Source organism: Sminthopsis crassicaudata, chromosome 6 (assembly GCF_048593235.1).
Source record: "Sminthopsis crassicaudata isolate SCR6 chromosome 6, ASM4859323v1, whole genome shotgun sequence".
NCBI classification, from domain to species: domain Eukaryota; kingdom Metazoa; phylum Chordata; class Mammalia; order Dasyuromorphia; family Dasyuridae; genus Sminthopsis; species Sminthopsis crassicaudata.
The window spans coordinates 208,979,531-208,994,855 of record NC_133622.1 but is presented as its reverse complement, the minus strand read 5'-3'; the positions used below and the strand labels follow the sequence as shown (position 1 = coordinate 208,994,855).

The following is a 15,325-nucleotide window of genomic DNA, read 5'->3' as shown; positions in this document are numbered from 1 at the left end:
CCAGACTCCACCTTTGAACAGATTCAAAAATGAGGATGAAGGAAAAAATGAAGAGAACATAGAACCAGCTTCTAAACAAGAAGAAAAGAAAATGAGATACAAATTTTCAGAATATCAATTACAGATTCTCAGTGAACACTTTCACAGAAATGAATATATAAAACCTGAAGAAATCAACTTTCTTTCTAAGATATTGGCTGTCTCACCCCAGCGGGTATGTTTCATCTCCTGAGTAAAAATGCTTAGGACTATGTTCTTTTTATTTTATTTTTTGAGGCAATCATGTGCACAGGGTCACACAACTAGTAAATGTCTGAGTGATTTGAAGTTTCATGAAGTTTTAGCACTTTGGGAAATGAGATCCTAGAATGAGTAGCAAAAAGAAAAGAGTTTGCAATCAGAAAGATACAAATCCTAGCTCAGACATTAATTGGCCATAGAATCTTGAGACAATTTAGCATTTTGAACCTCAATTTCTTCCCCTTTAAAATGTCTGCTTTGGGATATGCAATCATTAAGACGATTGTTTGCGTATAAATGAATTATCTCCTGATTAGATGTACATCCTTCCAAACTGTTAAAAGCATATTCTTTCCTTCTGCCTAAATTGAGGACAGATGTTCATATTTTTCAAAGAAAATATACTCAAGTAGAATTATAAAAAAAAAAAAACTGCATACAAGACAAAATTTTACAACTTTCATGTTTCCTGCAGATCAAATTCTGGTTTGGTAACCAGAGAGCAAAGAAGAAGAAGATGGGCACACCTAACAGCACATGAAATGTGGAAGTAAGTAGGTTTCACGAGTTCAATCTAGTAAACATTTAGTATTTTAAAAAACTAATTAAAAAGTTTAAAGCAAAGAGGCTAAGGTTTGTTTTTTTTTTTTTTTTTTTAATTAAGCTGGTCACAGATTCACAAATAGCTGTGTTCACATCGCTTTTTTTGACTCATACTAGTCATTTGTAATAAATATAAGTAAAGTAATAGTATTTGAAAACATTTTAATATCATGAATTATATCAGATGAAAGCAATGGTTTAAGAACTTTAACTTATTTGGAAGATTAATAACCATGTCACATATGTAGGCTCTAGTTTTACTTTGTTCTTTGAATGGCTTCTTGGTAGTTTTGATCAAGACTGCTCTGTGCTGTCAGGCACTAGTGTTAAACTCGAGGAGATGATGATTATTATAATATGTTATTTAGCTTGCAAATCCCCACCAGTATGCTTATGTCTATATTTATTATCAATTATTTACCCAGACTATAACTTTTTAGAAATGAATATTCACTCAAAGGAACATAAAAAATAGTCTATGATAAAGACTTCCTCCAGAGTTTCTGGAGTCAGTGGAAAGTCAGTTCAAGTCTAGAAAATGCATGTGAAGGGATAACTGGAAACTCCTGAAAATCATTTTTCTGGAGTCCTCAGAATGTTCTTCTCAGGTATGATGTAGCCTTTTCTTTTTAGAACATTGTAAAACCCTGACTTTGCAAAGAGTCTTCCATTATGTCTTGATGCAGACAGAAGCCTCCATGAGCTATATTATGAATAGTATCAGTAGGCTAATGAAAAGACAGAAACACCAAAATTCTTCTGTTCTGGGAAGATTATAAAGTTACTCTTTTCTTTTGGAAATTAGGAAAGGAGACCTAGATAGATCACTCAAATCTATTTGGCTTCAGGAATTTAGAAGGAATATCATCTCCTCTCTGATGTCATGAAGTTAATTTATTACATTCTAAAAGAGTACCCTAGTTTTCTTTGGGATCTTGAGATTTTCCCCCAAAATTTCTCATGTCTGAAGAACAGACTTCCTTCCACTCCTAGGAAAAATGTCTTTTGTTGATTCAGGGAGGCATCTAGGCCTTAGCCCACCAAGTTCAGTGCTTAGCTTGAAGTACTCAGGCAAGAGAAAAACAAGGCAGCCAAAATAATGAAAATTTAAGAGCATTTATTATTAGCTAGCAACTGGACCCCACCAGAACAGGGGAGTCAGCAAATGAGTGGTCTTAGGGCCACATATTTATAGAAAGAAGAGAGAGACATCAAAATGTTCCTTGATACATTTGTCATAATAAAGGAATTTCTATTCTAAACAGGAGGCAAAAAAAGTTATCACTCTAAGGGGGTCATTCTCAGGCAGCAGCAAGGAGTATTAGCTTATCAGGTTGTCAAGGACTCAGGTCTTTCAGGACAGCACATCTGGGGGTGTAAGAATACCATCTGCAATAGGGAGTGCTTTTCCACTTCAAGCTTACCAGGGAAGTTTATGGGAAAAGGAAACAGAAGTATGTAGTTGATAGTGATTACTAAATAGAATGATTCTCTTCAACTTCATATCTCTGTACCTAGAAATGACCTTGTCCTTGACCCATTATTGTAGGGAAGTAGAAGAGAAAGTCTTTGATCCAGAAAGATGGGAATGATTTTATATTGAGTGATGTGTCCTTACACTCCCTTTGAGTAAACTGTTCTCTTATTGTACTCTCTACTAATTGTCAGACTTTTCCAATAAATGACCTTAAATTGGGAGAAAAAAACCTCCTGAGCTTTCCCTGCTTTGTTTGTCACTTTGTAGATAATTCCAGAACTTCTCCAAAGAGACTTTGAAAATTTTAAATTATTTTTCTTGACAGCCTTACATGTATGTTTTTATACAACAGATTTTATTCCCTCTAAAGTGGAAAAAATTGTAAATTAAGCTGACAATGTCATGTCTTTAGAAACCCGTCACTAAAGAAAGTATTTTTTTTTTCCTTTTTCTTATATAGGGTGTCAGATGTGCAGGAGCTGTTTTCTCATATCCAAGTTCCCAGAATCCCATGGTTACTGCTATTTCTTCATTCTATGACCATCATAATGCAAGATGGATACTCATTCTTCTGTAAACTTACCCTCCCAGTATTATCAGTCAATGCAAGGAAGTGGCTTCTGTGCTTCACAAGACCAATTTCTTTATCCGGGGCTGGGGTGAATATATTTTGTCAATAGGATCATCAACTTGTAAATAGCTGATATTCAATTAGAAAGGTACAAATTGTTTAATAGCTATGAAATATTAAATAGTGTGACAAGTTATATATTAATGACTCATTTATTTCAATCTTTTAACATTTGATTATAATTTCTTTATTTGCTAGTACATTACCATGTTTTATAAAGATACCTTAGTGTGCTGAGAATTGTAGGTATTATTATAATACAGATACCTTAATATTCTTATTGGTAAGAGTGCGAATTGGTTAAACTATTCCAGAAATCATACAAAGAAAAATTCAGTGATGAAAATGTATATTTCCTCCTCTCTCCATATACATATACATGTGCACTATATCTTAATCTATATAAATATATATATATATGTACATATAGACACATATATGATCAAACTATGCTTGTGCTAAACAAACACCAGTGAGATTCTATTACTACCTGGATCAAAGACAAAATCATCTTTTTGACACTATAAATTCTCTGTCATTTAACATCTTCTCATATCTTTCTATTCTCCTTAAAATGTACTGCTTTCCACAGCTACATTGGTGGCCCTCATCTTCTTTACACAAGACATTCTGTCTCCAGAAGTTATATATTTGACCTAACTGTACATGATATCTGGAATGTTATTTGTCTTCATCTCACCTCACCCTACTGTCACTTTCTATTGAGCAATTGATAGTATACCTCTCCTTTGAATGTCTGAAAAGGGGACCAGACATTCAATTGTCCTTGGATAGCTCCCTTACCTAAGAAGTCTGATCTAGGAAGAGACTATAGTTTTCCACCTCTGGTAAAAATCTTGTCCATTCCCATGTTTTCTAGTAGAGCAACTATGAAAATCAAATCATCATTGCCTAACAATATATTAATAATATAAAGACCAAGGTGTATGAAATCTAAAGGTAATCTCTCAGAAGATCATTACTGAACCCGAGGTGCATATTCCTATGATGATCAGGTGATCACTGGTCATCAATAAATAAACATTTATTAAGCACCTACTTCATGATTTCCCATGATTAAAATCTATTGTCCTTTGTTTTAAGGTCATCTACTTTGGAAGTCCACATTCCTTCAGAACAGGTTCACTATTTTTGTAGGGTTCAAATACATCTTTAATGCTATATTAAGTGGAAAATTTTCCATGGTTCCAATGATACAGTGTGGTCTGGATTTCAATATATCAGCTAATTCCAGCACTTTAATGTTGGTCACTTTTCACCTTCTTGTTTAGTCAAAACTGAAGCTGAATAATCTAGTGAACATAATGAATGATGCTTCCAAGCCTTATCAACCAAGTAACTATCTTTAAACTCAGAATGTTTAAGCCTTTCAAGTTTTACAGGTCTTGCATTTTTAAAATTTCTTTTTATGTGTTATTTTCTGCCATTTCAGTATCAGCTCCTAGGGGTAAGAGACTGTCTTTTTCTAAGTATTCATAAGTACTTAGCATAGTCCTCAGCTCAAAGTAAGTGCTTTTAGAATAACTTGATAACAAAGTGTAAAAGAATAAATTGAGGCACACAACTGACACCATGGAAGTCATTATCTCTATACTTCAACATAATTTAAAAAGAATAAATCTGCTGATTTATTGTAGTAAATGAAATAGGATTAAAGAGAGGAACAGTTATAGATAAGGGAAATGACTGTCATTTATCTTATAATCTAGTAGACTATGATATCTCCATCTCTCTCTCTTTTACACACACACACACACACACACTGACCATTATAAGAACTCCAATTTCCAACTTTCAGGTTGGACTGTGCAGTTCAGGACCACATCTGGTGTTGGTGACTCTTCTAGCTTGAGTGATGTGCTTCTGTTCTGCCAGAACTCACTTGGACCAATTGTGGGCACTTTTTCCCAGTGTTGTCCTTGGGGTTAATTTCCCCACATTCTTACTTATAACAGCCTGTACTATATCTGTCTGCATTATGGTATAGATGATAGACTCCTCCCCAAACCCCTATCTCTTCCTGGATCCTTCTTTCTTCCCTCATACTGTGTCTCGAGTCTCATTCTCTCCTCTTTTGTTCTCTAAAACTGTCCATCTTCTCTCTCCTGTCATCTCTTTTCTCCACTCTTCTCCTCTAGATCTAGACCATAAACATGAGACCATGTCTATAGCCTAAGTTTTTTTTTCTTTCTTCTTGTTACTGTTATCTTTGTGTTTTTTTAGCAATCACAATACTCATATAAGTGACAGCTTTTAGCTTCTCATATTTATGGGTTTCTTTCTTTTATTTTTATCCTGTTCTTATCTCAAACTTGAAATATAGACATCTTACTCCAGTCAACAGGCATAGGCACTTAAGATCCTAACTCAAATGCTTCTCTAAGATATTTAATTTAATGAATCGTTGGACTTGTTACTCGTGATTTTGATTTCAAGAGGTCATGGAGATAGCTGATCATTTAGAAATCTATATCCTGAACCTGATGGGAGGGTTCTTCTTCACTGACTCCCAAACTGGAAAACCAATCAGAATACTCCAAAACCCTCTATTCCATCCTATGGTGAAAGGCCAATTGACCTGTTTCAAAGCATAGAAGCTCAAAGGACCTATTCTTTCAGTTATAACCTCTATTCTCCTGGAGCCCACAAAACCACACATGGGAAATGGGGCAACATAATCAAGAAATAAAAAAGCCAAATGCAGCTTTTAGGGGCTTTATTATATTCTTCCCTTACTTGAAGGATCTCTTACACCTGGGAATCTCTCTGGAAACTCAGGCTCTGGTTTACATTTCAGGCACAAGTGAGAACATGGATCCACTTCAGAACACTAAACCTTGTACAATGTAATTCCACTTTTATTCTCAATGCCATATCCTGATATAACTCTCTTCTCTATCACCTTCTTTGACTTGTTCTTCTGATTTCCTGAAAACTTTGGCTGCATTCTGTGCTACTGTCTTCTTTGATCTAATGTTTCTTCTTATCATTAGTCTTGCATTCTGTCTTGACATTCATTGTGGTATTGCTTCTTGCCTATCTGTATAAAATCAATCTTCAGGTGATTATTGTCCCTTATTCAGCAAGGCTGTCCCAGTCTTTGGCTGAAAAGAGAGAATGTAGAAGTAGTGAGACCTATAATATCTATGTCAGTTTGTATGCAAGTGTAAGGAAAATAAGGAAGTTCTATTCATGGAGTTTCCCTATTTTCCAGGAAACTTTGATTTGGAAGCTGAGGTTATGGCTCAAACAATCAATCAGATACCCTGACATGCTAACAATCCCCAGCTGTGGAATTGTCAATTGAATAGTTGATGTTCCCAACCACACTATGCCTAGTTCTGTGATCCAATAGGTCAACAATGCTAATGAATTGAAGACTTTCCATACAAGATGTAAAAATGTCAATGTTGTGATACACCTGTTTCTGGTTTTCATTCTGGAAAAATCCCTTTCCATAGGCAAGTGAGCCCCTCTTGGAAGTACAACTTTGCTTGAAGCTGTTTTCCTTTTTAAAATTAAACTTCAGTTTGATTCCACACTCATATGCCTTTAGCCTTGTCTGTTTAGCTCCCTCATGTACAGGTAGAGACAGGCTTCTGATTGACAGAAGAAAGGGAAAAGGAGGGAAATGGGTACCTTCCTCAAGAAAAGGAAGAGAATCAATGAATCAACAATAAAATGATATGGAAAATGGAGTGAAATGTGAGGCTAGATAAAAGTAAGGGGAAGAAATTCCTTGGGAACATGGTTATGGAAAAAGAGATTCATTTTAGAATTACTAATTTACATTACAGAAAGGAAGACATCTAGGGACTGGGGAGATGGAGTTAGGACCAAAGACAGCAGCAGTTTTCAAGCACTAGTGGGAATGTGCTGTGTGTACTGGAAGATTGACACCACATTTTGGCCCTCATATGAGCAGCAAAAAAAAAAAAAAAAAATTCACTACTGGTCCTATAAAATGCTAAATTTAACTACAACCACTTAGATTAATTTGTGTTGGCCATATCTGCTGCTAAATGCAGAAAAAGACTTTCATATAATAAAACAATCATTCCTATTAAAAGACTAAAAAGCTTAGGAATAAAAAGAGCTTTCCATTAAATGATAAGTAGCATGTATCTTAGACCACTAACAAATATTATTTGAAATGGGGATATACTCCCAATAAGATCATGAATGAAGCAAGGACATCCTTTATCACCACTGTTATTCAATATTGTTCTACAAATGTTAACTTTAGTAATAAGAGAAAAAATGGAAATTGAAGGTATTAGACAATGAGAAAACAGCTCATATTTGTACTATCTATCCCACATCTCATTCATTTAAGCTACATGCCTTCCAAACAGTTGCAAATACAGTATGAGTATTTGAAAATTAAGCAATTGATTTTAGATTCATGCCCAAAGCTGGTCACAATAAAATTGGTTTAATTTCAAAAAGAGGAAAACAGCTTGCAAGCAAAGTGCTACTTCCAAAGAAGGGGGGTTACTTGCTTATATTATAAGTGGGATTTTTTTCGAGATGAAAACCAGAAACAACAGAATTACAACATTGTCTTGTTGGAGTGAGTTTCCTAGTCATAAAACTATAGTTGACTTTTTTTGTGCTGAAATCCTGCTTAAGGAGATTATAAGCAGATGTGGGTTAGCAACTTTTATATCTTGAAATAGGAGTTTTCTCCCTTGACCTAATACTCTCTCATTCTTATTATTATTTTGGGATTGCTCCTAAATTTCATACTACTTATCTCTCCCAGAGTTCAGGTCAGATTAAATATTTGAGCAAGGAACTTAAAATCACTATTGAAAAATTATGCTCTGGAACTCACCTAAAGTGACCTGATGTACTTTGACTTGTGTTGTTTTGTTTATGAAGCAGACCAAGACTGGAATTATACCTCTCTTCTTTTAAATATTATTTGGTCACCCTCCCATAAAAGTGAACCCCTTCTTTCCAGATCACACATCACTGTTGGAAGGCAATGTATCTATGCTTCATGTGCATAGGAATTACAAACTCGAGAGAAGGAACTTCACAAAGCAGGAATTTAAAATATAGGCTATACCTTTGAATAGACACTTCTACCCTAGAGATAATGTTTATATCAAGAATTTCCAACAGACCAACAGAATATAACTCATCTTCATAGGTGCATCTTAAGGACTACTAACTGCCCAACTTCCACAAAAATCAGAGAAAAAATTCTTGTATATACTAATCCCATGAAAACCTGCTCTTTCCTGTTTCATGTGATGACAATGCATCCAAGAATTTTTTTATTTTGCTTTACCTTAATATTATCATCTAGTTTTTCTCTTTTCTCCAGCTAAATCTATACAAAAAAAAAAAACTCTAGAGAACAAAAGAACAAAAAAACTCTAATAGTAATTTTGGAAATGAAGAATTGTTAATTAAGAAAAATAGACACTCTTTATCCTACTATTTTCTTTATGCCTCATGAGCATACTTGTCATATATTGTATACCTCTCACATTTCCTTGTTGCATAATTCTGATGTTATTACCAGTTGTCTTTTTCATTCAGTTCCACTCCTCCCAAGATGATAGAAAAAGTTGTAATATTGTTAGTAAATTTCAGGTTGAAGTAATATATACCTTTTGTATATACCTTTTGTCATATTAAAGCAATGTGAGCCTCTTAGAGGCTGGATACTTTACCACCATATTAATCAAGGTGAATCTAATCCATGGGTGGCTTTCCCTGATATTCCAAATGATTTTCAGTTGGACATGATGACTCCAAAGTATCTTGTTGGACATCATGAATCATTTATATCAGTTCTGTGTCATTAATACTAAAGCCCAATGACTTCCTATCTTTATTGCAATTTTTAAATTACAAAATTTAATGGAATGATAGTTCTCTGAAAAACTATTTTCGTTACCAGAAACTACTCCTCTTCCAAATTTCATTTGCTATATTGTAAGATACATAATCTCCAGGAATTAATAGAATTTGGGAAATGTTTAGGGGTGCACAAAATATCTTCCTTTTGCAAAGGAGGAATTATTTATTTGTGCAAGGTCACCCATTGATTGCAAAATAGAGAGGATGGATTACAAAACTTAATGTTAATTTTGTAAATTTTACACTGGTTCCAGTTTTATTACTTATGATTAATATGTAAAGCAATTCTCATCTTTAAATTTCACATTGGGGTTTGGAATTCCTTGTCTGTTTTTATTGTTTTTTTGTTTTTGTTTTTGTTTTTTGTTTTTTTTTTAATTTGGGAGGAAAGAACTTATACCACTTGTCCACTAATCTTGTTTGGAACATGTGGGATCACTTATTTATTGCCTTCAATGTTCACTTTCAATCATTCTATAGGACTGCTAGGAAAACATTTCACTAGACATTTAGAAGCATGGTGGCAACAGTAAAAGAATGAAACTAAATATGCCCCAGACCTTGTAAAAGACAAAAGTCCAGGAATAAAGTTGCTCTGATCCAGAATTCCATACATTGGCATTGCCACCTTAGGAAAAGTAGCTAGAAATCTCTTCCTTGAGAATGAGAAGTTGGCCCAGTTCGTTAGTTAGACCATCACCTTCCTTCAAATTGAGGTAGATTCTTTGTGTCAGATGATGATACAGAAGCATATGGTCTTGGATCTTAGAACTGTTTCCAGGGAGGGGTCAGCATGTGAACCATCTTGTTGTTCCTACATTAACCAATCAGGTGAAATTAGGACAAATTTCCACAAAATCTAATAGCAGACACCTAATTGTCTGAGCAAGATGCAAATAGCCTATGGAGAAATCCCTCTGCTAGGTGTTCTTAACCATTCTCCTGGTTCACAGGAGGATGCATATTAACTACAATAATCAAATATATTCTTATAATCCTCTGCCTCATGATTGGTTTTTTAGCTGTGTTAGATGTTGAATGACTTATTGTAATAAAGCCTGCTCAAAATTGATTTCTAATAATCTGATGATGGTTCAAAATACCAAGGCTGAAAATACAATAAACGTTATGCAAATAATGTAATAAGTAATCCACGGGGACCAAAACCAACTCTTTGTTGTAAACAACATACATTTTGTGACTTAGAGCTATCCATGTAAAAGCTTTGTTCAAATGATTTCAGGGAAATCAGAAAGTACTAACTGCAAAATGATCTTGCAGACAGACAATAGGATATCTTGTAATTAGTACTTTCTAATTTCATCACACTTTGACCAGTCAAAAATAAGAAATAGTCTTGTTGCTCAGCATTATGTAACTATTTGTTCTTCAAATAGTTACATATGATTATGAGAAAACTTTGTTATTATTTGGTGTCCTAGTGCCTACTGAAGGCATCTGATCCCAATTGCTGTGCAACTGCTAGCTTGCCCAATAAATCAATTTGATCAAATTGTGTTAACTCACACTTTATTTATTTCACAGGCAACAAATAAAATTCATTGCTAGGAATGATAAGGAAGCAAAGATTCTCAGAAGTTGAGTCTGGTAGATGTCCTATCGAGAATCTCTGCTTCTCTCTGGAAAATGGAAAAGAAAGGGGCAACTATTTGATGTAGTGAATACAAGACCAGCCTTGAAGTCAGAAGCACCTGAGTTCAAATCTGGTCTCAGACACTATCACTTCCTAGCTGTGTGACCCTGGGCAAGTTACTTAACCCTAATTGCCTCAGAGAAGAGGAAAAAAAAGAAAATAGAAAAGAGAGAACTGCATTAAAGAGACATTTCTAATATCCTGACAGTGGTTGTTTCTATTGCTATAGTTTCACAAAGAAAAAGTCTCTCCCACATAGGCTGACAACTTTCCCTCTCTATCATTTCTAGCTTTAGAAACCAATCGGAATCCATTCCTAGTCAAATATGGCCAGCAATGAGAAATGTGTTGTTCTTTTTTTGAAAACATCATTGAGCAAACGAAACAGATTCTACTACTCAGAAATTAACATAGCACTATACTTAGAAACAGCAAAATAGAATATCTTAGAGCTTGAAGCCATTGCTTGCTCATCTACTTCTTGGGAGAGTTATGGGGAATGAGTTTCTGTATTATGGGAAACAAAGCCTTCAGCAATACATCAACCAATCTGTGCCATCATTCATTGGTATCTGGTTGGTGTCAAAGCAGAGACTGCCCAAAAGACCACAAATACTCATTCTCCATCCACACCAAAGTAGATTGGATAGCCAAGGTTTATTATTTCTCAGGACACAGGGATATTAAGTGAGGTACTTAGAGGCTCACTGCCTAAAGTTTTCTGGTGATACATCCACCTTTCTTTTAGGTGTGCTTCCCCATCAATTTCATTTTCATTTCATTTTCAAAATAGTTAGGTAAGTTATATTTAAAGCTATCCCACTGCCTCTATGTTCTTCTGGACATGAAGTTTCTCTTCTTTTTCAGTCTTCACTTTCCTCCAAAAGATTTTTGGTAACTCATTCAATAAAGTTTGAAACTTGAAAGGTGTTAATTCAGAAAGAATTCTGAAGTCACACTTCTGAATTCACATCCCAGTCTTGACATCTTTTAGCTATTTGGACTGACTGAGGTCATTTCAATATCAGCTTTTAAATTTTTGTTTAAAATAAAAGTAACATTTTTATCTATGAAATATTTTTGGCATGTGAATAATACTTAAAATGTCCATGAAGGAAAGAAGTGCATATACCTGATGGATTCACAGATAGATGAAATGAATGTAGGAATAAGGAAGGCTACAGTTGGATCAAAACCGAAAAGAACAAATCTTTATAGATTGAAAGATGAACAGGAGTCAAGATTCCTTTCATTATTCAAGTAGTAAACAAAAAAAGGGACAGAGAGACCTTCTTTAGGGTCCTCTAAAGAAGATGAAACTGAAGAGGTTGAGGAAGGTGAAATTAATATTTTGAATGACCTGACTGGAGTCAAGGTGGGAATTCAACTCCCTGATCAGACTTCAGGGTTAGCACCTTCATAAAGAGGCTTATAAATACCAACATAATTTTCCACTCCACATCTTCCTCAGACAGAGAAGAGCACAGTTCTTGGATCTTTCATGTCAGCAGTGCCACTTTTTTTTTTTAAAGAGATCGAATCAAAGCCTGATTCTTTTTGTACAGCATAAATAACTGTTTGGACATGTATAAATACATTGTATTTAACTTATATTTATAATTTAACATTGTATTGGTCAACCTGCTGTCTAAGGGAAGGGGTGGGGGGAAAGAGGGGAAAAGTTGAAACAAAAGGTTTTGCAATTGTCAATGCTGAAAAATTACCCATGCATATATCCTGTAAATAAAAAGCTATAGTAAAAATAAAAATAAATATATTCTGACCAAAAGAAAAAAATGAGATTGAATCCTTTTCTTTCCAGGAGGTGAGTTGTATTTGGTTGAGTTATTAATCTAGTGAGGTTTTTGGTAAAAGACTGAGTTGCATTCTTATACCTATTTTCTGAAAGAATTCTTTCTATTAGTGCTGCTTCAGGGACAGAAAGCAATGTCTTCACCAGGGCAAGCCTATGGATAATTTGAAAAAAAGCTGATTGCACAATTTCTGAGTTTTGATTTGGAGAGTTTTTGGATAACTGAAGTGCATCATTCTTTTTTGAAGCAGGTGTGAGACAATATTATGTAATAAGTTCCAGAGCATGTCTTACAGAAGAGGGAAATAGAATACCATTCCTTGGAGATTAGGGAGTTGCTTAAACAAAAATGTGACCTAAAATAAGGGATGGCAATATCTCTTCTATTTGAATCTTGGTTTAAATGTCAGGATAACAGTAAAAAAAAGAAGCATTTAAACTTAATTTGCTACTTGTCTTCTGAGGGAGGCAGCAGGAGGTAACAAAGGGAACCCATTCTCAATCCCAGAAATTTTAGAATGAAGGGGAAGGGATTGACAAATAATCTCCTATGGATTTTGTCAAATGCTTCACTCTTTATCTTTCAGAATCTTTCACAAGATTCCAAACCTAATTTCAAAACTCTTCCCACAAAGATTATATTACATTTACTTGTTTTTGAAAGAAGTCATCAAAAAAATTTAGAAAGAGTCAGAGTTGGGAAGAATCATTTTTTAACCACCTTTCACTCTTACCCCAAAAGACTTTCATTTGAAAGATTTGAGTTTGAAAATTGTAGTTGTCAAAAGTCCTGTCTCCAAAAGTGTCCACAGGTGATGAAGATTCCTTTTTCTTTATTGAAAAGAGAGAGAGATAAGAAGAAAAAAATATCAAATTCCATAAATGAAAAAATAATCAAAGGACTAATGGGGAGGGGACATGCTAACATGAACTGAGACATGCTAACACGAACTGACTTAAAAGTTAAATGTTGCCTCTTCTGCTATATTCTTAGAGAAAATGAATTCCAAGATAGGGATGTGGTCATCTTCAAAGAGATTACTAAACTTTTGATACCATATCACACTCAATAATCATTCACATTTCATTTGCATTTCTTTCTGTTCGCCTTTTTTTCACTAAATATTTTCTTACTCTTTTGTTTTGATCATGATTTTTTGGAGAAGGAAACACAATGCATTATGAAGGATAAACAATTTCAAATACATTTAATTTAACCATTTTCTCTTTTCTTTGACCTCTAGTTATTTTCAACACTGGAGACAAAGACATCTCGGAAAAGTCATGGAGAAGTGGGATAGTGGCAAAGATATTGATGAAAGAAGAAAATGTATGGAACAGAAGTCCAGCCAATCTGATAACCAAGAAATTGGGGGAGTACTTCCAACTAATAACTACCCCACAATCTCATTTGACACTTTAGATTCTCTCTTAATGGAATACCTTGAGGAAAATAAAAAAGAGAATCAGAGTCAGGTGGCAGGTAGGTATTATTCATTTTATTTTAGTTGAAGTGATGAGTATCACTCTTCTATTAGGAAAAAGAAGAGATTTCTTTTTGTATTCTTCTACTCCAAAAGAACAACTTGCACTACTTGGTAGTTCATGTTTTTTTTTTTGAAACTTGCTCAGTCATTTAGAATTGGAAATCTAGAGAAAGGAATAATCTTGTCTGAAAGAAAGAAAAAGATGTTTGCCCAAGAGATAGGATGTTGTTCTTTAAAAATTAGGATATGATTGGGATATAATTGTTCTGTAAGAAATGAACAGCAGGATGAATACAGAGAGGCTTGGAGAGACTTACATGAACTGATGTTGAGTGAAATGAGCAGAACTAGGGGATCATTATACACTTCAACAACAATACTGTATGAGGATGTATTCTGATGGAAGTGGATATCCTCAACAAAGAGAAGATCTAACTCAGTTTGAATTGATCAATGATGGACAAAATCAGCTACACCCAGAGAAGGAACACTGGGAAATGAGTGTAAACTGTTTGCGTTTTTGTTTTTCTTCCTGGGTTAATTTTACCTTCTGAATCCAATTCTCCCTGTGCAACAAGAGAACTGTTCAGTTCTGCACGCATATATTGTATCTAGAATATACTATAATATATTTAATATGCATAAGAGTGTTTGCCATCTAGGAGAGGGGGTGGAGGGAAGGAAGGGAAAAGTCAGAACAGAAGTTAGTGTATAGGATAATGTTGTAATAAATTACCCAGGCATATGTTCTGTCAATCAAAAGTTTTAATAAAATGAAAAAACAATTAGGATAAGATTCTAAAATTATCCTTCTGCCCTACCATCTGAAGTAAAAGCAATTCAGCAAAGGAGATTTCTACATGGTTGTACCCATAGAAAAAGATGATCCAAATAAAAATGAGTGACTTTTCAAAGTAAACACTTTAAATAACAATCACATGGATGTAAACTCACACCTCTATAAGTATGTATATGTTTGTATGTATATTCTTCCATGACTTTCCAAATTAATATTCACTCAGTCCTGTTAGGATTCTTACAAGGTGCTAAATCACTGGAATGGATAGAGGCAATATCTAATTTAGCATGGTTCAGTATCATTGATCTGATTCTACAAGGAAATGTTATGGGCCAGAACTTGAAACAAGGTACTGAGTGGAATTGAGGTTAAATCTAATTTAACATTGATTTAATCCTACAACAAATAATGGTTTCCTAGTAATGTAATAATTAGCGTGTGCTCAGTATGCAGCATATAAGCAAGAAGCTCTCAGGGCCAAAGAGGCTTTCGGGAGATTCAGAGTCAGGATTCAGTCAAGGAGATTCACAAATCGGGCAGAATGAAGAAAGGCAGGTGGCAGGATGTCCTGTGAAGAACACTGAAACCAAGATTCAGAAAGCCTCCAGAAAACTAGCCGAGTCCCAAGTGAAGGAGATAAGATTTGGAAAGAGACAGTAATGGATTTGGACTGCTATTGAACTGAACTGAAAGAAAGGCTGCCTCCAAAAGCCCTCCAAGAAA

The 15,325-nt window shown here is 34.6% G+C and overlaps 1 long non-coding RNA gene across 2 annotated transcripts in view; it reads right to left on the bottom strand.

The window, feature by feature from the left end:
• Positions 1–5,679: 5,679 nt before the first annotated feature.
• The window catches only part of LOC141546975 (uncharacterized), a 59,282-nt gene continuing 49,636 nt past the window's right edge, over positions 5,680–15,325 (bottom strand). For both annotated transcript variants that reach the window (XR_012483477.1, XR_012483478.1), the window contains 2 exons: positions 13,051–13,147; positions 5,680–6,076 (listed from right to left, as the gene is read on the bottom strand). This is a non-coding gene — a long non-coding RNA (uncharacterized LOC141546975). The remainder of the gene's footprint in view (positions 6,077–13,050; positions 13,148–15,325) is intronic.